The sequence below is a fragment of the Botryllus schlosseri genome, chromosome 4 (assembly GCF_051294905.1).
Source record: "Botryllus schlosseri isolate E-star chromosome 4, Bs_hap1, whole genome shotgun sequence".
NCBI classification, from domain to species: domain Eukaryota; kingdom Metazoa; phylum Chordata; class Ascidiacea; order Stolidobranchia; family Styelidae; genus Botryllus; species Botryllus schlosseri.
The window spans coordinates 13434393-13458471 of record NC_137239.1 but is presented as its reverse complement, the minus strand read 5'-3'; the positions used below and the strand labels follow the sequence as shown (position 1 = coordinate 13458471).

At 42.0% G+C, this 24079-nt stretch overlaps 2 long non-coding RNA genes across 2 annotated transcripts; one reads left to right on the top strand and one right to left on the bottom strand.

The window, feature by feature from the left end:
* Nucleotides 1-1601: 1601 nt before the first annotated feature.
* Nucleotides 1602-4660, bottom strand: LOC145437065 (uncharacterized). Its single transcript, XR_013914563.1, has 4 exons — nucleotides 4520-4660; nucleotides 3821-4011; nucleotides 3713-3752; nucleotides 1602-1753 (listed from the first exon to the last, which is right to left on the bottom strand). It is a non-coding gene; the product is annotated as an uncharacterized LOC145437065 (long non-coding RNA).
* A 7463-nt stretch (nucleotides 4661-12123) lies between these two features.
* On the top strand, nucleotides 12124-14585 carry LOC145437064 (uncharacterized). The gene is made up of 3 exons (XR_013914562.1): nucleotides 12124-12448; nucleotides 13187-13223; nucleotides 14421-14585. It is a non-coding gene; the product is annotated as an uncharacterized LOC145437064 (long non-coding RNA).
* The last annotated feature ends 9494 nt before the right edge of the window (nucleotides 14586-24079 follow it).

The following is a 24079-nucleotide window of genomic DNA, read 5'->3' as shown; positions in this document are numbered from 1 at the left end:
TGTTCGCGGACCAATTTTAGGCCGTCACGGACCCCCACAGACACCCGCGGTTTTAGCTCAAATATCGTGCAACCGTCATCTGTCACGTGCAAATATTAACTATAGACAAGTGATAAATAGCAACAAAATGGCTTCTTGAAATAACATCATAATATGTATGCAGAAATTTTATAGACTGTTATCATTTCAAGGCGAATTCTGCAACCGCCGTTCTTGAATACATAGTCGTTTCTTGAAAATCCATTTCTACAAATGTAGGTGGTAGCGAATGCAATAAAAACGCGTTGCTCCTCCGACGACCCCTTTGGGTATGATCGCAAGAAATATCTGGCACTAAAATTGAGAAACATATTTTTAATGAACATATAGCGTCCAGCCTGCTCATTTCTATCTATAGCAGCTCATCTTCAAGTTTTTCTGGAATAGTGGTTATAGAGATCACAGGAGAAAATGGATTTTTGACTGTCGCAGTCACCATGATTGAACTTACTGCTCCAATTTTTTTGTTATCCACTATACCCAACAAAACATTTGTTTGGGTCAGTAGGCTATTGGCAATTTATCAATTAGGATTACTTTACAGTTGAATATTTTATCTCAGATGACGATTATATTGATAGAGTTTTACCAGCGAAAAAGCGAAACTATCTTGTGATTATCCTAATTTATAATAATTCCATTTAGGTTATCAACCATTTCGTAACGTTAAAGGCTTCGCGGACCCCCAGTTGAGAACCACCGAAATAGATCCATTCCGATCGCGGGGATTAAATAAGTAGATTGTCAGTCGATCAAGTCTGATTAAGGAATATTACAGATTACAGTAACACGAATCTAAGGCGCATTCACACCTGCACCGTTCGCAGCTACGTTTATAACCTGGTGGCTTTCCGCCTTGATATTTCCCAAGCTTTTCCACAGCGCTCCGTTAGACACGATTGTCACCATGGCTTGCATGAGATCAATGTCATGACTTTTGACGCAGACTTTGATAAATAGTTGGTCGGATGAATTTGGAATACAGTTAGGCTGTTGTTGACATATTGATGACAAAACATGAATGCGTGGATTGCCCATTACAAGTATTATCATATGCTGCACTCATACAACCTCATCTCGCGCTTTTAGATGGCGAGGTACGAGGTAGGCTACTTCACCCCACTTTATATAGATAGATACCGCAAGGCACGACATACTTACGCCAGTAGATTTCCTTACCCCAGTTACAACGTTCCTGGGTTAGTGGACTGCTAGTATTTTTTCAAATACCGCTCCCGAATGTCACCAAAACGTTCGCGTCGCCCCTTATCCCATACTTACTTGGCCTAATTTATAACCACCGGATTTTATGATGGTTTACTTCCGCAGTAAGTTTTTGTAACAATTATACATTTTGTGGCAACGAGAAGCCCAGCTCTACAAGATGAACTATAATTATTGCCAAACGCGATCGTAATCTAGCCTGCCGATGTTGCAACCGTAAAGCCCACCCCTCATGCTCGTCACCGTCACATTGAATATGACTAGCTGATTTTCACTAATGATCCTTCCAATCCCAACTCAAGCCCTACTTTCACGTGATAACTCAGACAGACATAGCCTTCATTTGCGATATCTGACCGTTTTATTCGTTGAGTTACCACATAAGTGCTCAAATTAGACCAAATATTAAATCATAGTAGGCTCTATGGGGAGTTTTCGATGCACTCATCTTATTCTTGATCGAAGTCGTCATCAGCTGCATTCGCTCGATCTGGAAAAATGAGGTATTAGCAATGAGCATTGGCGTTTCAGCTATATTATGCAAACTGGTGACGATGGCCCTAACAATGTTGCTAGAAAGATGAAAATATTTATTTGAGGATATCATGGTTTGCGGTTGGAACGGAAAAGTTGAGAGTGAGTTTGTCTGAGACAAATTGACTCTGGTATTTTCGAATTGTTTAATAGAAGTCCAATATATTTTAATCGTAATATTATGCGCAATTTGTCAGTAACGTCGTGGAGCAGGCAAGTCGTGCCTAATGCTGTAAAGAAATTGCGTGCCTGCTCACCGAGAAACATCTTCAATAGCGCAACAAGGGACACCAACTATATATCTGACCTACGCGTTACCACATTGAATATTGCTATAGCAGAGATTTTCACTAGCAAGGAGCCTAATTCCACGACTACTTCATCAGTTTGACGTCAAACTACTCCACGAACGAAATTGCCACTAAAGAACCGTAAAGGAATATGATTTTAAAAGTGCGTTCACGCAGCTGATTCTGCTTTAGTCACGATATGGTGTCTAATAAATTTGTAAACTGGCACCGACGATTGAATGACGAAAGTCGGCAAAACCACCCCTAATCTACTACTTTATACTTCTTAATTCGGTACTTTTCATGCAATTTTCCCTCTAATTTTTGACGAGTCTGCGCGCACTCAACAACTCACCGCGTGGTCCCTTGGACAAAAGTGCGTGACGACTAAAAAAAGGTCATCGCATCGAATTTTTTGTGCGCCGCCTAAATTTTCTGTGCGCAGAGACCGTCTCAGCACTGCGCAATTGCAGACGTGCGCAGCTTAGAGGGAACATTGTTCTCAGGCATTTACAAGTTATTAGCTATAGTTTTTCAACTTTTTAACGGTGCCTATAATTTTAGTATGTCTACAAAATTGTCACTTCTACTTGTATTTGAGTAGGAATACGACATTACTTCTACTTCTACATGTGAGTACCAACGATGATGACTTTGGCCACCTCTTGCCTACCTACATTTCTAAAAACGTAATTACACGTGTCGGCCACCCGGGTGGATATCTCATCGATATCTTATTCTAAAAACCTGATTCTGTTCAAAAGTTATGAATGCCCGACGACGGATCAGTAATGATGACAAATCGTCCACTTTTCAAGCACTATAGTTACGAAATATGTCTATACTTTATATAGAACTGAAATGCCATAATCGATATGCTGGCAAAAGACATCCTAGCATTGTGTCATACCTAGAGCGACAGCAAAGCCTGCCATGAAATTATTCTATCCTATAATATAACCATACGAGAATCCCAGAGGCGTGGTTCCGTTATTAGCGGGTTTACCACGGATGCGAACTGGTAATTATTGTTGCAGACCGGGTGGCACGAAACCTGATATATCGACTAATGCATATGCTTCTATATATGCATCATATAAAGGTCATTGTATACCGACAAATCTTATTTTAGTATGTTTTTAAAATTCTAGACCCTCAAAGGCATTCGTAACGGTTGGCAAAATCGACCATCAAACTTATCCGAGTTGGAGTGGATTCAAATATTAGTGCATTAATCATTATGAAGTCACAACACTATGAATGACTGTGAAAGTGAAATATGCATATGCTTTACCGCACAAAGAAAATATTGACACGTACGCCACAACAGTAATAACTTTGTTTTCCGCTACTTGAACTATTTCGTAGTGCACGGTGACAGTGATACAGGTTAATCCATACTTCAAGGAGTATCAAGGTATATTGCAACGGTGTTTGCCGTTGATTGAACATCTATCGGCTTATCACTATCAGTGCAGTTGACACTCGATATGAATTTGAGTATATTTGAATTGCTGTGTAACACCCTATTATTGTGTTTAGTGAAAGTACCAAGCGTTTTAAATTCACGGAAAATCCTTCAAATAATATTTCACCCTGATAAGCCTCTATCACCCAAAACTCACCATGCACTAAGGCGTCGTCGAAGTCTTTTTCATTCATGTCCTGAAAGAACACAGAATTTCAGCCTGTTTTTGCGCAATTTTGAAGATGACTTAAACTCGATTACGTACAGGAAAGGAATCATCGATGGTTTCAGGATCGTTTGCTCGTTGGTCACCAAAAATGCGTCGACGCCAGAAGGAGCGGCGACGCCGAACGTAACTGTATCGACGTCTATGATAAACTGAGAACCAAGCATTCGATTGCAAAACGAGGCCGACGACAACCAGCAAGGTTAAAACCACTTGAATGCGCATATTTTCTGAACAAGAATCGAGTCAGGATTATTGCGTGTGTGAGGCCCTATGCATAATAGTACATTGTGGATCATATATAAGAGATGGTCATTAATTATGGTCAGCAACACGAAGTTGTTGCGTTGTAAGCTTGCATCACGTGTACGTGCGAAATTCTAATACCAACTGCGGGTCTTTTTATCACGGTAGCTTAATTTATTCAAGAAAAATGCTCCATACGCAGTACTATTCTGTACTAATCGCGAAGATGCTCGCTTCAATTTTGGTTATAGAAACCTTCGATTATTCTTTAAAACTATGCCACCAATTAGCAAAATTTTAAATATACCTAGTCAAGTACTTTTACGAACGTCAACTATATCTTCCACTTGAATTGAGTGCGACATGTCTTGGTAATCTATATACCTACTTGCCTTAAATAGAAACGTAAGGCGTTACTTATACTTCTCCTTGAATACCATCAATGCGTATATTTTCACACTTTGGCCACCTCTGAGCATACCATTTATTTACCATTCACCGATGAATAGCCGCGGCAATCTTTGACGCTCAATGAAAAAGATCGTGATGATCGCCACCTTATATAGTCCCTCGTCAAATAGATCTATTACCCATCCCACTCGTCACTTCTCAAGCAATTTCCGAATAACACCTCGTCGGATGGTATATTGCAGCAAAGTGTATAACATCTCGTAATTCATTGGAACTAAGTTTCTAAGAAAGTATATAACCAAAACAAATTTATCTATGTGAAATATTCTATGTGATTTGTATCAGAGGTTCTTAACCCGAAGTTCGTCAAGTCACTAGGTTCCAAGGACTACTTTTAAGGGTTTCATAAGATTCCAATGTTGAAACAACAACTGTAATACTGCATTGTCCTTATACTTATAGGACCTCTTCTTATTTTTTTACTTATATTCTTACTTTGTCATGCTTTTAGTGTCAACCACAGGTCTGAACTCGTAATAGTCAAACCGAGGACTCGTACTATGGTAATCAGTCCACGACGACGGCTAGGCTAGGCGGCCTCTTGGACAGCAGTGCGTACCGACTAAAAAAAGTCCTCACTTCGGATTTTTTGTGCGCAACTTAGCTTTTCTGTGCGATTGCGCACGTGCGCGGCTTAGTGGGAACATTGGTTGCGACTTGCGATCATACACAAAGATGTCGTCAGAAGCGTTACGCGTTATTATTACATTCGTGATTATCCCTATCTGTGAAAAGGGATTATCGCAGCTAATTCATATTGAATTGACGGCGTTGGTTTTCAAGACACGACCGCACATATCAAGAAATATAGCTACATAATTAGCTGGAGAATACTTAGTCTTGCCAATTTGTACTTAAATAGTATGATGTTATTTTCTAGAAAAGTCATATTTGTTCTGTTTATTATCAGCTTAGAGTAAATTTTTGCACAATACCGGTAACGGTTGTACGAAAATTGAACTAAATATGAACTAAAACTGCGAGAGGAGGAAATGACGTGATGTATTTTTGTCCCTGACATTTTTGCGGCATTTACACCGACTCGTGATATACATAAAGACGATGCTGCATATCCATACACATCATCATGCATATGCATACCACGTGTGCATGATGTGCATGTGCCGCTGGACAAGGAAGGTGCAGATATAGCCTTGCGAGGATTTTTAAGTCTTGTACCACTCATCCATGCTATTCCAGTAATGCATTGGCGTCAAGCGGAGAAGACATGGATACTACTGTTACCAATCAGGTGTTCGGTCTAACCTGGCCGGGGATCGAACCCACGATCAGGGCTTTGGGGCAGCCATAAATGTTGAATTCGTCCAGCTCCGGCTCCAGAGCTTTCTTCTACCATACATTAGCTCCGGCTCCAGCTCCGGATCCGCATTATTAGCACTTCTGCTTCGGTTCCAGCTCCGGCTCTGGCTCTGAAAACTATCGATTGAGTGTCTATATGAGGGGGTCGCCAAACCCGCGGGCCGGGGGCCATATGGGGCCAGTGAGAAAGTTTCGAGTGGCCCACGAGGTAATTTCCTACTATATTATCTAAATCCTGTTATATTATTGCAAATGAATTGTTCAGGCGGGGAACTTGCGAGCCCACCAAAAATACGATTAGTCTGACCGCGACACTTCAGATGTTGACGACTAAAGTATCAGTTCGGACGCATTCGTAGATCCAGGGTCCAGTCACATTTTTAGTAAAACGTCGTACATTACAAGAAACTAAAATAGTATTAATTTTTTTTCCACGTTTCACGTGTTTAATTGTCACACGACTTCTTGCTTGGTAGCCCGCCCACCAACTCCTAAAAATGAAAGAAAAAACGTCTAATTGACCAGATTGAGTTTAACTATATTCGCAATTACGAGAGAAAGTCTTTTCGCGTTTGCGCTCGCAGAAAGAGCGTCGGCGATGGAATGTAGTCACAAAATGATTGCCGCATATTAGCGGAAAACTTCGATGTCGATATGTCCAGATGCCGAATGGTCCTGTCCTTGCAAACTGAGCCCAGTGGGCGTAATACTGTAGACCCGCAATATACTCAAGTATAGTAATATCATTGACCTACTTCATTTATAAAGCTTGAAAATTTTACGCGCTTGGCGCGGCACAGCGCACACGTTCGTCAATAGCATATGGCCGCTTAGCCGAAAAGGTTGGCCACCCCTGGTCCATATAGATTACTAATCTACCCGTAGATTAGTTAGTAATCCAGAGTCAGTCAGCCGTCAGTAAGATCGGATGCAGCAACGAAGACGTATGTGCCGCCTTGTGTCGTCATAATGAATACCTGTCAATTGTCGATAACATGATAGTTGTACGAAAACGCACTTTACTCCATGCCATTGCTATGTACAGCGTTAAAATTCTGATGCGGCGTTTTAACATCTAGGCACTGTGCGGGTACTCGTTAACATCGTTAACATTGAGCCATACAGCTGAATTCAATCTTTAAATGTGCGGTTATTATTCAACTGTAACTGCATGCAGTAAGAGCAAGATGGGCGCATATCATGACCTGATCAATAGAATTCTGATTTGTACCAAATAGCCAATGGCTTGACGTTCGATATTGGTGCGCTCGTTGCCAGTCCATCCGGTGTCGATCAAGTTTTCCGGAATATAATATTCTTCCGTCTTTTTTGTTTGTGGTATTCATGGTGTTTGTCGACTAAAATGGTTATTGACACCAGACCGATATTTCTTATATTTCTGCTTCCGTAGCTGCCGACTTGTAACACGGCCCACTCCCACTCCTCTTATGCCAGGGGCGGGCAACATACGGCCCGCGGACAGTTTTCCGTCTTACATGATAATGTGGTCCGCGCCCCCAGTCAGCCGAGATTCCCCACTATACTTGCTTGCTATGTCAAATTTCAGTGACTGTACGTTTTCATATACGTGTATGCGCAGCGTGCGAGAGTGGAGCTAACGCGTAAGTTCGTCGAAGCGAGAAGACTTGCATTATCGGCATTTACGATGTACTCAGCCCTAATGTTGTCAGTGGTAATCATGGTGTTTGTCGACTGCAATGGTCGTTTACACCAGACTGCTATTTCTTATTTTTGATTCCGTAACCGCCGACTTGTAGCACGGCACACTTCTAGGCTTTTGTAAGGCACCGCTTATGCCAGGGGTCGCCAACTCAAAATTGATCGCGGGTCACTTTTCAAATTTCGTATAGAGGACGCGAGCCACATAAATTCAATATCGAGATTAATTAGGCCACACAGTTCAACAACGACGCTATCTCGTCACCTACTCAACCATAATGAATTGATATGTTGGTAAATTTTGGCTACCGGGCTTATCGAATGCCTTGAAATCTTTATTAGGGAGTGCACCGTAGTGTCCTATATGGTGTGGACTGTGGACCCAAGCAAATCCCAATGTTTATTGGTCTACGTCACACTTTTAATTTGGCCAAAGGCAATTTCAGGGTAACTTTTGACCGGCTTACCGAGCGCGAAATTTGATAAAACGGGTATAAATCGAAAGCTACCACGGTACTGATTGCGAAAATGTAAATTGTAATCTGATCGTGGTCCTGGAACCCCCCAAAATCAGCTTGGAATGTTAAATTTTACTGGAGCTTGGTATTGTGACGCCTAGATAAACCTCCAACACTTAGGTAGTATTTCCGGAGTCGACCTCGGCCGGACTCGAACCCACACCCATTGGTGTTGTAGCTATGGATTATACAACTACGCCATCTCGCCACGATTGCGCCGTGCGTTGATCGATCAGAGACGAGCACACATGGCGGCGCCTGTATGACCATGCTATTCTCAAATCCACATTGTCTTCGTCATTATCGGCTAGAAATGGCTTTGAAGTGACAATGCTGTCGTTAAAATACATTCATTAAATACGATTTATTCCTTGTATATGTGGATAAAATGGGTCAATAATTTATTGATTCAGCAATCCGGCCCGCCGAGTACTTAATTTTCCTATATCCGGCCCGCCGACTGGAGAAGTTGCCCGCCCCTGTCTTATGCGGATGAGATGGCGAGGAGGAGCATAGATAAACCCCAACACGTGGGTAGGAATTCTGGAGTCGACCTTGGCTGGACTCTAACCGACAACCCGTTGGTGTTGTATAGCTATGGATTATACCACTCGCTATCTCGCCACATATTTTCCCGCTGAATCGAATCGAGTTACCCAATTAAACACTATGCCATGCACATAGCGCCGTGCCCGTAACGGATATTGAACTACGCAAATTTACAAGTCACAGTGTGCGATAATCTAGGAATACTAGAGTATCAAGCAGACATCAAGAATGAATACACGAAACAGATGATTGACGAAAAATTCACTGACGTTCGCTACTGATGAGGGTCAGTCGAAAAGCTTTCAGTGAACAAATTAACAATATAAAGTTACTGTTTCGCGTTAAATTGGAAATCGCGTATCAAATCAGTAATTTGCCTCCAACGTAAAATACGATGTGGTTCTGACATCACATTGAGTAGCTCGCACCGCGGCAATTGTTTGCTGTGTGTTACGGCGTTTTGTGCTAGTCTTCTGCCATCCACTATTTACGCTCGCAAATCCTTACCGGAGTGAATGGCGATCATGCGCAGTAATGAATTCCAATTCGCGTGCATAGTTGCATACACTGTCCCATTTCGCAGCCCGATTAAAAAACTATCACGAAAGAACGAGTACTTTCTCATCCGATTCATAGCAACGATGAGATGGAATTTCTTGGCGCGTGCTCGTCATATCGACATGTGCAACGAAATCACGTATTTGATCCTCTGTCCCATTTCGCGTAATACATAGTGATCAATAATAATTGATCTAGTGCGTGGATTAGCATTTTGACACTATACACGCAGTTAGGATACCTCCAGTCATATCGTCTTTCCCACTCCTATATGCTAAGGAGACAGGATATCACTTCTTCAAAAAAAAAACTAAGGACAGAGGCGAAATCAAGTCGTATGACCAGATTAAGCTTCTGTCGGCACACCATTCAACATGCTATCAAGTTAGTACCAGTGATGAGCATCGGAGCGGAGTCGGAGTGGATTCGGAGCGGAGTTTTGTCGATTTTGTGACACTCGGAGCGGAGTCGGAGTTTACTACAGATATTTTTTTGGATAATTTCGGAGTATTGTAACTTTTGTATCCGATATATTTGGATAGCTCTGACCAGAATACACTATTGATTATGATTACAAATCAAAACACAGACAGTTGACACCTTGTAAAGTTGTAATATGACGGGCAACATGCAAAAATGATAGCCAAGTGCATAAAATTCAGCCATCTGCACTGCAATTGGGGACTGGAGAGTGAACAATACTATGAGGCCAACCATATTATCACATGTACCATGTTGTACCATGTACCATGCTTTCCACTGTTTCGGATACTTGACGAGATTCATCGGAGTATCTCGGAGTCTGGGATTGAGCTCTTCGGAGTCGGAGGGAGTTTTCCTCAGACACTAAAGTTGTCGGAGGGATTGGGAGTGTCGAAAAGCACTATCCGCTCATCACTGGTTAGTACTACCTCTTTGAAACTCATATGATGTATGCATTAGGCAAGCATCATCCCACTTCCTCTTTTTTAAAGATACCGAGTATTATTTGTTATTTTAAGCGACTTGTTTGCATTTGGTAGGTTATGATTCGCTGCACCACGCAAGCAAGCTTATAATCGATATTCGTGGATATTGCATTTATTGACACAAGTCACGCAATGTGACGAGATATAGCGTGTAGTGGAACGGGTCACCGCTGCAACACCGGGTTCAGCTGTGAGTACGAATTGGACCGAGGTCTGCTCGAGAATTTCTATTTGTTCCAAGTCCATCTAGTCTTGAGGTTATTAACAGTTATAATAGACGAATATATTACTTGTATCATGATCGTACTTCGAAAATTCAATAGGACTTGGCTTGTCTTTGTCTCTTCCATATATCAAGTGACTTGATTTGACTCGACTTATCTGCAAAAGCCGAGTGGCTCGACTTGAACCGAGTCAAAATAAGCGATGATTCAATGTGACTTGCGACTGGACGGTAGTGATTTGTTCCCGACAGTGGTACGATGTGAGGTTCACGACTAGGGCTGGGCACAATGATTCGAGTACTCGAATCTGAATCGAGTATTAATTTTAATGATTCGAGTCGAGTAGTAAAATACGATTTTTTTCAAGTACTGAAATTATACGCTTCTCGTCACTAAAAGTTAATTTATAACAAGAATTACAGTTTCGATACTAATTTTTCACTGTTGAAGCCTCGAAACTTTGATTGGCATAAAGTAACATAAAGTACAAAGCTACGAACGTTATTGGAAACAGCACATTTCCGAAATCATGCTCATCTCACAACATTACCAGTGCAATGAAATCGGTATGGTCGAAAAATACCAAAGTATCTTTAATGTGTTGGAAAACAGGCATTATATTCCTTGCGATCGCATAAAAGGTACATATTCGAACTTCGACATATTACATTCTGTTATGACGTCATAATCGGTGATACTCGATAACTCGAATAGACTCAAAGCATACTACGTGATTCAGAATCGTATCACTCAGGTACTCGATTTTGCCCAGCCCTATTCACGACTATAATGTGTTTCTGAAATCTAGATGACTCTTGTACGCTTGGATCATCAGAGGTTACCAACATGCTGGCCGCGGGCCACATGTGGCCCACGAAGTCATATATTGCGACCCGCGGCGTGATTTTTGATTTAGAAAAAACGCTTGGTAAAGAATGTTCTAATTCTGAAATTGATTTCAGTTTTTAAATAATGTTGTTGTTGCCTGTGCCCAACATCGCTATTCCTCACTCGCTGATACGGCTTCGGCGATGGTAATAGCATTCCAGGATTAGAATTAACTGATATGATGGCAATGGTCCAGACACGGCCAAGACCGAGGCGCTTAGATAACGACTTGGGGTTACCCCGCAAGATCAACCTTTACGATGAGAAATAGCTTTCCAGCGAGTACCCTGTCTATATAGCTAACCCCAATATCGACTCTTTAGCCGTTAAAATGTGTTGTCGGGTATCGTGCGCGGCTCAGAGTTCAAAATGGAATGAAAGTCACGATCGTGAAAGTGATTTTTTTGCCATCTTTGTATTTCTTTATTGAAATGGTATTTATTATGGTTATTAAAATATTATTTATTGTGGTAACCATGGCTGTGCCCGTCGCCCATGTTAGAAACAACAGCGCTTTACTTATGATGTTTTGAACCTTTGATTGCTAAACTGTGTGGCCTCCTTTATTTCGATATTGAGTTCATGCGGCCCGCGGCCTCTACAAAATTTGAAAAGCGGCCGTTTCGAGTTGGTGGCCCCGGCTTAGATCTATATTATCACGCCCTTCGCTAATCCGATAACTGCAGTTACATCGGATTTACCTACCCACACTTTACTTGGAAATTATTCACTATCAACAATATCAAAAAATTGCTTAAGATAAACTCTATCAGAAATCTCAGTCCCCCTCCTATATTGATCCGGATGCAATGTACACCTTGCGTTGTATCGGCGTCATTCGTGTGTTGTTATTCTTAAATTACACAGGACGTATTCGGTAAGGTATTGTGATACCGGACAAGTATATAAGGCAGCGATATTCGCTGAGAATATTCATTCAACGTCACCGATCAACGGTCGAAGGGTTAGGATAGATTACTGCGTCCGTATTCTAATTTCCAAATCATGGATGTCAAAATTGTGCTGGGCTTGCTTGTCGTAGTCGGACTTGTATTGCAAGCGAATGCATATTATAACTTTCATCATCATCATCATCATCATCATAATCGTCGTCGTAGCATTCACGACATTCATAGACGCCGCCGCCAAGAGTTTGTTATACGTCGCCGGCGCTCTGTTTTTGCGACACGGCGCCGCCACCACGGAGATGAACACGAGGGTGAACCAATCGAGGACAGGTCTCCGGTAAGTAGACTATTGCATCAAGTTTCGAAGCAAGTAGGTTGGTACAGGCGTGTGGCTGGTATTAGGAGCAGTGTTTCCCTAACTTTTTTGAGCTACCGCCCCCGGACAACAAATATGGTACCAGCAATGTTCCCAATAAGCTGCGCACGTGCGCAAATGCGCAGTGCTGACACGGTCTCTGCGTACAGAAAATTTAAGTGGCGCACAAAAAATCCGATGTGATGACCTTTTTTTTTAGTCGTTACGCACTGTTGTCCAAGGGTCTGCGCAGTGAGTTTGTCAGTGTGCGCGGACTCGTTCAAAATTAGAGGGAACATTGGTTCTAACAGCACACGATGAACCACGCTTTCTAGGGATTCTGCCGACTGCTAAATTAGTCCATTGATGGACACAATCAACATTGTCAAATAACAATTAATTTTTCTGGTACAGCTGATTGAATGGACGGACCACCATATTGAGTGAATCAAGGTTCCATTCTACTGCATATGGAGTTGTTTTATTCATCCATATTTTCAACACTACGCAGCAGCTGTCTTCTAAACCTACACCGCCCCCATTTGCCCTCAGATCCCCCTACCGCCCAATTTCATAGCCAGCTCCCAATAGTATGTTTGGTGGCCAGAGCCCCCTTCACGCTCGCGAACGTCCCCAGGGAGCTCTATGGTGGCCACTGCATTAGAGCATTTTAGGGCCGGCGTCATTTGATTTTCAATAACCTTGGTATTGCATTCACAGGACATGAAAGAAAATGATTTCGAATCTGCTTACGATGGTGAGTATCGAATTTTTAACACATTGTCTAGCTAGTGAGCTCCACCACCCGTTGTCCCGACAAAAGATAATATGATGTGTCAAAACCAGTGGCTCTTGACCAGTATTCCCAGGAACAACAAGGGTTCCCATAGCAGGTCTCACAGTTTACCTCCAGGTCAAGACCATAGAGGTGGTCAAAGTAGTAGAGGATAGCTTTTTAGGTATAATTAGAAAAAATCTAATCAAATTCGACTGTAGAAGTAGTTCTTTTGAAATCGCCCTAAAACTATTTTAAGTAGAAGTAGAATTGACTGGCTTTGAATATACTCGAGTAAAGAATTAGTTGTGACAAGCAGTCATAAATACGCTCTCATGGCCTGTCAAAAGCTGGAAACGAAGCTAAGGTCGGGCGCCGAGTAATGGGCTCGTGCTGCTACATCCCTGACAACATGAGAGTTCGACCAAATCATAGGATGAAATGATAATTTTGGTATGGAAGAGCGGTTCTTTTTTTCACCCCTGTGCAATGTTTTAGGAAATGTCATCCTATAAGGCGTGTTATTAAGGCGAAGGGCGATAGGGAGAAGTTGTATATATGCTGCAAGAAGGGAAAATCCATGTGATAACTTCGAAAAAGTAGAAGTTATTCGTTACTGACCACCGCTGGACAATACATACTCAACTCATGCAAATAATTTGCGATGACACGCGCGCCTCTGCCATCATTGGTCAAATCGCTACCCCTTCCTTTTGACATGGGAAATACTACCTCTGAAACATAATAATTATATCTGCAACCAAGCAACTGGTGTCACGATCCTGAGTTTTAACCCGAACAATTCGATGACACTCACGACTGAACCGGCCAGGATCCCCAAATCGCTAATCTTGGGCCTCCATATAGTGTGAGGAACATGACTTCTATGTGGGAAAGAGACAAATTGAGCGTTGATCTGGAATTCCCGAAGGTCATGCGGATTGGCGTGAGTGTCCCCAGGTTAGCAAACTTTAAGAGCCACTGGCCTAAACAATGCAGCTTAGATGCTACGTAAATCTCTATATTTCGTTATTGGGGCTGTGACCGAACATCTATATATTGGTGATCCGAGTATCATCCCTGGCCTGAAACGATGTCTCATACTCCACCCGGCCCGATACGGCAGTGTCAGCAGTCGCAAAGATGATTACGCTAATTATAATTTTGCTTCCTTCTCAGATACACGCAAGTGAAGACGATGAAGTGTTCGATGAATGTTCTCATGCGGGACCGCGCATTCTAAATCATTTGTTAATTTTTGACTTTGCGTGTTCGATGCACATGTGAAGTAAATTATTCATTCAATCGTCTGTGCGAAAATAGATAATACTGACTGCAACCGGATGATCTTGTAAACTATCCATCCGGATTGATGCGATCAGCCGGTCGATGAAATGCATCGTAATTCGTACCAGGGAACTTTTGAAACCGTACTAGATCAGTTTTACCAAATATCGTACCGTAATTTCGTACCTTCGCCTTACCATGCAAGATACATTTTGAGTGAACGAGCGCAGTTACCAAGGCGGCACAAAATATGAACGTATCTCATGCAGTGGCGTATCAATAGTGTGAAAGGGCTCACTCCAAGCTTCCGACTTGTGTGATGTGCCGTCAATCTGTTTCCCTGTATCGCGATGGATATTTCTATGGTCACCTACTTATTGTTAAAATAATATCTCACACTTTCCCAAAATTCAATTGATGTGATTTGAGTAATGTTATGGCCCTGATAGACAAGCTTGTTGAACTGTAACAGTTGCAATCTGTTGGATTTAATACTGTTTTCTTTCTATTCATTGGTGGTATAGTGTGGTAGGTTAATCACAAATATATATACCTGTATATTAAATACAAATAAATCATTCTGAAGCCAAAAGCCCGAAGCAGGACAAATCAATGATATGTCATGGGAAAAAGCTTTAGAATGGGGGTGACCAGCGCGGTGCCCATGGGCTACCGGCAGCGCGCGAGAACCAAATGAGTCCGCGGTCGCAGAGCAGCAGTTGAACATGGCTCAGTCGAGCCTAAGAAACATGCGAATCCAGTTTTTGATCGAAGCCCTGGTCGCTTTCGCCCACGCGAAGGCTTCTCGATGATCTAGCTCAGTGGTTCTTAATCTTTTTTTCCTCCAGCGCACCCTTTCCAAAATTATCGTGCTCCAGCGCCCCCCAACCTCATGTTGTAAGGAATGTAATAAAGACAATGAGTTAGAGGGAGGGCCGTAACAGCACTTCGTCAACCCCCCTAAAAAGGATTGCCTTGCCCACCCATAGCGTGATAAACCAAACTTCTGAAGGCTTTTCCCCCAAGAACCCCGTAGCGTGATTTCGATGGTCAGCAAAGTTTGTGTGGCCTGGTCGCCCTAGGTACCAAAATTTTCTATGATGCATGAATGAATAAGTGGTAATTACATATATAAGTCGCTATAAACTTTTTATCCTCTCAGCCCACATAATCACATTTACCAGTAGCGCTAAGTGAGCTGTTGTATCGGAAAATAAAGGGCACGTAATTAATAATTAAACATATTTGGGCGTGCCGTAGGTACAATTAATTCGTTACCAGGGCCGTAACAGCACTTCGTCAGCCCCCAGCCCCCTAAAAAAACCGTTGGTCTTGGGCCCCCAATCGGGTGATAAACCAAACTTCCGGGGGGCTTCGCCCCAAGACCCCCCTTCGGCCATCCGCTATTTGCTGAAACTAGCCATCTACATCGGGTGTCCATTTAATGAGGCAGCTATTCTCACCTAGACGCGCGAGGCGCGAAAAAAATCACTAATTAATGATTGAATTGGTCGATATGATCGGGAATTGCATGTATATTGAGGTCAATTTTTATCCTCTCTCTGCTCGCGTAAACAGATTTACCGGTAAAGCTGAGGGGTGTGTGATTGAAAAGGTAGGACCCCTCAATGATAATTACACATCTTCGGGCGTATACCCGTTGGCAGAAACGAAACGGCACTTCGTCAGGCTCCCCGAAAAAAATTGGGTCTTGGTAACCCATAGGGTGATGAACCGACCGCCCTCCATCACGTCGTTTGCTTTTGCCAGGAATCAGCTGTACTGTTTAGCGAGCCAGTGCGAAGCGCGGAAACTTTCGATATTTCATAATAAAATCGGTCAGTAAGATCGGGAATTGCATATATATTGCCATCAATTTCTTGTCCTCTCTGCTCACGTTACCAGATTTACCGGTAGAACTGAGTGAGGTGCAATGTTCCCTCTAAGCTGCGCCCGTGCGCAGTGCTTACACGGTCTCTGCGCACAGAAAATCTACGTTGCGCACAACAAATCCGAAGTTATGACCTTTTTTTAGTCGTTACGCACTGTTGTCCAAGGGTCAGCGCAGTGCGCAGACTCATCAAAACTTAGAGCGAACATTGTGAGGTGTCTCGGAAACTGTAGGGCCCGTAACTGATAATGAAACATATTCGGGCGGGCGAACCCGTTAGTATGACTTCGTTGCATGATGTTATTTCGTGACCTCCTGTCTGCTATATCAAAAAATATAGAATCGCCCAACAGGGATATCGCCCAACAGGAATATCTAGTTTTAGATATCCCTGTCGCCCATTCGTACTAAACTAAAAGACGTACCCGATTTCAGAGTGGTATTTCTCCACTTGCATATAATTTTTCCCTGCCAGATCGTATTCATCTTCTGAGGTTCAGATTGCCAAAGCAGGAACATTCGGTGCCAGTCATTTAGGCGACCATGGACAATTGAACCTATATGTCTTTTGTAGGCTACATATAACGAAGTTTTCGGTGTTAATTTACTCTGAATACTCATTAGGGATATGTCCTACCACCACATCATCTACTGCGAAGCCATATTTTACCAGCGCCCCCCCCCCCATACCGCCCCCCTGAGCCCAGCGCCACCCATATCGCCGCCTGAGCGTTCCCGCCCCTTAAAAATCGCCAGCGCCCCTTGGGGGGCGCTGGAGGCAAGGTTAAGAACCACTGATCTAGCTAGTTAATATTTCCGAGTCTCAGCGCAGAGACTGGCGGACTTCTATTGATTGAGTGTTTTCTATTCTTGGTAAGGAGGGGAAACCCTACCCAGTGCTCTGAATGTCTAATCTAGTGGTTCTCAAGCTGGGGGCGTGAAAGCATCTGTAGGAGGGCGCGAAGTCGCCTGAGAGAAATAAATATCATAAAACTTGTAATGAAAGTTTAATCTACGTTGAAAATTACAAGTTTCAATAACGGCAATAATCCTCACTATCTTGCGATTTTGAATGTAATCGTAACGTCGTACTGTGCAGTATCCATACACCGATGCTCGATTGTGACTGATACCGGACCTTGCGCCTATCAGAAGATGTATCTGAATTAGGATTAGCTGATGAATGTGTGTATAAGTGTTATCTGGTGCTTAAGATATTTTGGATATTTGCTTATAAGTTCATGTCATGAGTCATGTGTAATATGCCTATGGAATCTAAGAAAGAATGATTTAAATCGAAGTGGCTTAACACGTAGAAGTAGCCCCTCCGTGTATACTCAATCAGAACACATTTTGTGAAATGTCACTCTAAAGAAACACATTTTATGGCAGCCCTAAAGTGATCAACTGAAGGAGTTTCTTGCCAAACACCTGCGACCAGAAAAGAAGTCTGCTTGTCCCGTTAACCCTTAGGAGGTGGGCGTATCATATTTGATATAGCATGTCTCCGACACCGATTTCTCCATGTCGACACGCCCTAGACATCGGGTACTACGTTTTTTGAAAAGCTGAGACTTTTCCGATGTATTTGGTACCTTACTCAAAAATTTTAGTTTATAAAAATAAACAAAAAATTAAAAATAAAATAAAATATGGTTATCACCTAAAACTTCCGGATATTTTCCGAGTGGGAAATATTGTCGGAAAATCTGCCAGAACATCAGAAGTCGACACGTACGGTTTTCTGTGTAAATTTTCACCGTTTCAAACATCAAAACGTTTTCTGGAGAGTTGTCTGAGGGGGATTTGTGAATTTTGGTCACGCTTCAGTGATTTTCAAGTTCTAGGTCAAGTTCAAATGCAAATTCAGTCGGCATATGAGTCATAAACAGGTTTACTATGCCTGCAAATGGTTGGATATGACAAAAGAAAGCATATCGCGTTGTTTTATGCCATAAACCGGACTGTAGGGGCCGATTGAGTCTTGATCATGAACTTGACCTTGATGACCACTCACTGACCACGCCCATTTGTAAATTTTATGTATTTTCTATTTTTCGATATCTGACGAACCGCGCGGTTTACAACCATGGTTGACGGCTTGTTTGAAACCAGGCAACAGTGGCTACGCACTGAAGCATCACATTCCTCTCTCTGACGCCATCCTGGGGGTCAGCCTTGAAAATTGAGAGAGAGAGAGATTTATTTGGGGGGAAAGCTTGTTTATTTAAACTTATTAAAAAATCTAAGACATGTCATGGGGTGTCGATCAAGGGTGGAATCGGTAGAGGGTTATACTCCGCCCACTTTTAAACTGGAACGGCCCAGATTCAAGACCTGGTGGGGTCACGGTGAGAATTTGAAAAGTGAAGGTCAATTCTGCAAAATATGGCCCCACCTCGTAAGGGTTGAAGTGCCAGGTTTAAATGACGCGCAGTCCGCGCCATTGGTTTTTGATTTCTCTTATGGTCAGGTACATTTAAACCAAGCCCAAGTCAAGAAATACTTGGGATTAGACACCAAAATCGCACCAAAAACATACGACAAAATATTCGAATGAAAGTTTTTTCGCGCTATGCGCGAATTGCTTCCATCTCATAATTAATGCTATGTGTATAGTCCAGATTTTATATTTGAGAATTCTCTCAACACTGATAACTAGGGCTGGGCAAAATCGAGTACCTGAGTGATTCGATTCTGAATCCCGTAAAATGCTTCGAGTCGAGTCGAGTAATCGAGTATCACCCATTATGACGTCACAACATAATGTAATATGTCGAATTTCAAATATGTACCCTTTATGCGACCACAAAGACTATAATTCCTGTTATCCATCATATTTAAGGGATTTGGGTATTTTTTCGACCATGCCGATTTCATTGCACTTGGTGACAAAGTTATAGGATGATCATGACTTCGGAAATGGGTTATTTCTAGTAACGTTCGTAGCTTTGTACTATATGTTTCGTATGCTACGATACGGCCAATCAAGGCTCCGAGGCTTCAACAGTGAAAATTAGTATCGAAACTATAATTATCGTTGATAAATTAGCTTTCAGTGACGAGGAGAGTATAATTTCAGTACTCGAAAAAATCGTATTTTGCTACTCGACTCGAATAATTAAAATTAATACTCGATTCAGATTCGAGTACTCGAATCATTGTGCCCAACCCTACTGATAACCTTCCATGGCATCACACTATGCGTTCTCATTGCAAACATTCTGGTTGCTCCTTTTATTATTTTATAATATGACAATAAGGGGGCGCGTAATTGCTAACTATCATCAAGGGGGCGTGTTCAAAATAGTTTAAAAACCAACGCCCTAAAGTAAAGCACCCTAAAGGTCTCTTTCCTTCGCTTTACCCTGCACATCACGTTAAAGCTTTGTTGCAATAAATTGAGAAATATTACAAACACATTAAGAAACGCCCTGGTTTGGTCGCAATCCAGATTTATATCCTTCGCGGTCGATACTTTAGGAACCCATTCTTTCGACATATGGTTCTTAACCTTTTCCCCTTCAGCGCCCCTTTTCGAGTGTTGCCTAAGTCTGGTGCCCCCTCCCCCCTTCCCACATATTTTAAGGACTGTAGTAAAACGACGGTCAAGAGTTCGAAGTCCGGTCGGTCTTTTCCGCTTGGGACCGCACGACTAATTAACGCTATAATAGTTGTATGTGCTATATTCGAGATCAAGTCAAGATTGTTGTAACAGCCATCGGGAATGGGCTCATACCACCTGGTTCGAGCCCGGTGTATACATCCCGAATTCATCTCTGCGATCGGCAATACGGGGACGTTAGTTGTATTAGTTTTTATTGCTTTTTGTGACTAGTAGATTTATGTTGAGAAATGAGAAATATGTTCATTAAATAACCCCCCCGACAGTCGAGTGTATTTGAAAGCCGCATTATATATACCCATTGAGCTAGTAACTGGCATTGACACCCAATTCCAAGAAGGCAGAAATTGCATATCGAGCTGAGAGTGTTATTGGCTAAAATTGACTAAAAACAAGATATTCACTGAAGCGGAAACGTCAATGCGAAACCTGATCTGCAGTTAACATGGATAATTACAGAAATATAGTTCAAATATCTGTGGTTGTACTGCCTCGAGTCAAACCCGAATCGTAATATAAAAATATGAAGTCGATTCCAATGTCCTTGTTTATAATAAAACATTTTATATTTCTCACTACACATACGCATGGTCGTCGCCATTATACCACTTAAACAAAGGAAGAATAGAAACATGCCAAGATTGCCAACTTAGAACGTCGTTAGACCAAATGGTATCTTGGTTTATAACAGTGTTCACCAGCCCAATCGTATTATCGGCAATTCCATGGCTTGCAAATACAGGTGAAGCTATTTTCCGTAATATAATGTAATATAGTATACTGAGTTTATAGACTTGATAAAAAAAATATTCAAAATGTAAAACAAGACCATGTATTTTGAGGTAACATATTGGAATCATTAGACTGGTTTGACCCGCGAGCGATAGAAGTTTTGAATCGACCCTCGACCTCAGTTGAGTTTGACACCCCTGTTCTAGAGAGACTGTACAGTGTACAATCTTGAGGAAATTTAGTAATTAGGACCTGGACACGTTTGATGTATAGCCGGAATTGGCGTGACAGCAATATCACATTAGCGAGTTGTGACAGTAGCTAAAACCTACCTCACTACTTGGAGAAGGTTATAGCCACAACCACGAATGATTACTCATCCAATCAAACCTATAGTCATATATACGATAGTTTCATATCACGTACCGTATGCCTATACACGCCTAGACTGTAACCAGTTGAGGCAGCAACGAAGTAATTCTACTTCTTCAGAGTATAGTCAAGTAATTTTGCCTTCTTGTATCACTTGCTGTGGTCTCGATACTTTTAGCCTACTTCAACTTCTACTTAACAGTTTTTTTCGGCAAATTTACACTTTGTATTTTGTAAAGTAGCAATTAGATTTTGGATGAGGTTGCCTCCCTTTTTTGTATGATATTGTCATGACGACTGGACTAAAAGTTTATTATATGATGGTAAATAAACATATTTTTGAAAAACGCAATGTTAGTATAGTGTAATTGGTCATTTGGCGTTATTCGCGAAGATACACCTCGAAATTTTGAAAGTCATCGCCTCTAAGTAACTGCTAAACGCATGCGATCAAATCTAGCTTTTGAAACGTCAGGGTTTCCCCATTTATTTTGAGCTACTGCCCTCACCCCGATCAGACCAACGCTCCTCGCCACGCCTAAGTCATCAAACGAAAGTTGTTCTGCATTTATTACAGCTAATAATGGGACGGATGAAGCTGGTGTTTTATTATCACCATCCTCGTCATATTGGTTTTGAGTTTTGATAAGATCAATCTCATTCTAAAATCACCAGTCTCCACGTCCCTTGCTGTCAAGTCGGTTCTTGGTCACTTGGTCATGGCACTGAAAACACGTTCGATCGAATATGAGCGGGGATGGGTCACGACGAAAAATTGACCCGCTTCCAGTGAGAGTATTACTTTATGATTTGACTGTGTATCTAGGATGATTGATTTGATATATTGAACTTTGGGTTGAACTCAAAATTGTTCCACTCTACAATATAATCAGCTCTGAAATCATTGCATGCTCGGAAACTTTAATGAATGGATTGATTATCCGGTATAGAATGTATGATTGGAATCTATCCTAGAATCAAATCACCAAATCCTCGTGCAGTTGATGATTGAGATGATGGATTCATGTTTCTCTATCAAAATCGGGTATTCAAGCTGGCCGGTAGCTCATGCAAGCTTGACAATCGGAACACTCCACGAGTCGCAAAATTTCTGTGAATATCGCGGGGTTATGACTAGAGCCCGACCGATATTGGATTTCTGAGCCGATACCGATAAGACCGATATCCAGTACCTCCACCGATAACCCCGATATATTCAGCCGATATTCAAAAGATATGGAATCTAGCTCAAGGCCCATATCTAACACCTGAGAGCATTTCTTTCAACAACTTTACAGCCATTGATATGCTTGAACATGAAATAAATGATCAAGGAACTATTAAAATATATCAAAAGCACCAATCCAGCAGTTGCAGTTCACGAAGCACAATTTCTCGGCCCTTTCTCCAGGAACTTCTGTGGTCTTCCATAGATGATGTATATAGTACTAAACACAGTGAGCAGTCTTTCACTTGGTACCATAGTTAGTGGCACAGCAAGAATTGGAAATCTTTCTTCATTTCGGTTCCACCGCTCCCTTGCAGGGGATATTTCCTTCAATGGTTTCACCAAATATTGATATTATTATTGATATTCTTCTGGCAATGCACCTGGAGCCTTCAGCACATCATTAACAAATAGCTGAAGAGAACGTGCAAAACAACTCAAATTGTCCACGTCTGCAACTGCTCCACCCATACCCCTTGGGCCTTGACCATGGCCAGCATTTCAACAAGCAATCGATCACTATTTCACGCTCTTTTGTCAGAATTTGCCATGTCATCATGGAGTCAAAAATGTTCGTATCAATTATTGGCTTTACTCCACGTTTGCTTGATTTTCTTGCCCTCTATGCTCGCATATTTCCTATCATGGTGGCCCCACAGCCGCAGGCTTCAGTCAGACGACTTCATACATTATTGGTATAATTAGCTCTGTTGGTACCGAACCGAGAAATGTTTCGACGCGACGATTTTCTCTGTCATTACGAGGGTCAGTCCAGCATGATTGAAGTTCTCATTTCTCTTACTGATTGAAATCTTCTGCAGACAACTATCCAAAGTATCCATCAAGCTGCTCTCTGTCTTTGGTGATCGATTACTGCAGGCGGATTTCCACGAAGTCAGTGGGGCATAACGGTGGTTAGTTATCTATAATATTTTTCAGATAGGCACGCCTACTGCCTATGCACTATATGCAGCTTGGCCATTTATTTTTATAATTTACCGTCCTCACGTCTTCTATCGATTTCTCTGACTCCCTGCCACCATGTTGTGACGTCACGAATATGCCCGATATTTTTTACCTTCAATGGCCGATATCGATATTTCTCTCCAAGCGTGATACCGACTCGATATTATCGGCGAGCCGATAATCGGTCAGGCTCTAGTTATGACTTAATTCGGACAGTATCGTTTATCTGGTATCAGCATTACTAAGAACAAAATTATACTACTCATAAATTTTTCAAAATATGCCCGTCAAGTATAGAAGCGATATCGCTTCTCGCAACCAGAACGCCGTGCCGAAGGTCGCGGTCGCAGCACTGTGGAAACTGCACGATCATTTGAAACAGAGATTGATATCGCCCAAGACAGTTTCTCCTGAAAAGCCATCACACGTTGCAGTGGGCAATAACTGCTCAGATACTCCGTATTTCTCACAGCACACAATCAACCGCGCTTTCTATAGAAGTGGTTCTCAACCGCCGGTCCGCGTACCGGTGCCGGTCAGCGACGACTTTTCTGCCGGTCCACCAGGTAGGTCAATTTTAAAATTTTATATCTTAATTTCAAGAGGCAAAATGTTGAAGGCTTGTCAATTGATGAAATAAATAAGAGATCAAATTTTAAACATGTTCAGAACTTCATGTGGTAATATTGGGCCTTGATACATGTTCGATTTAACTTATTGAAGTTCAAGCCGTCTCC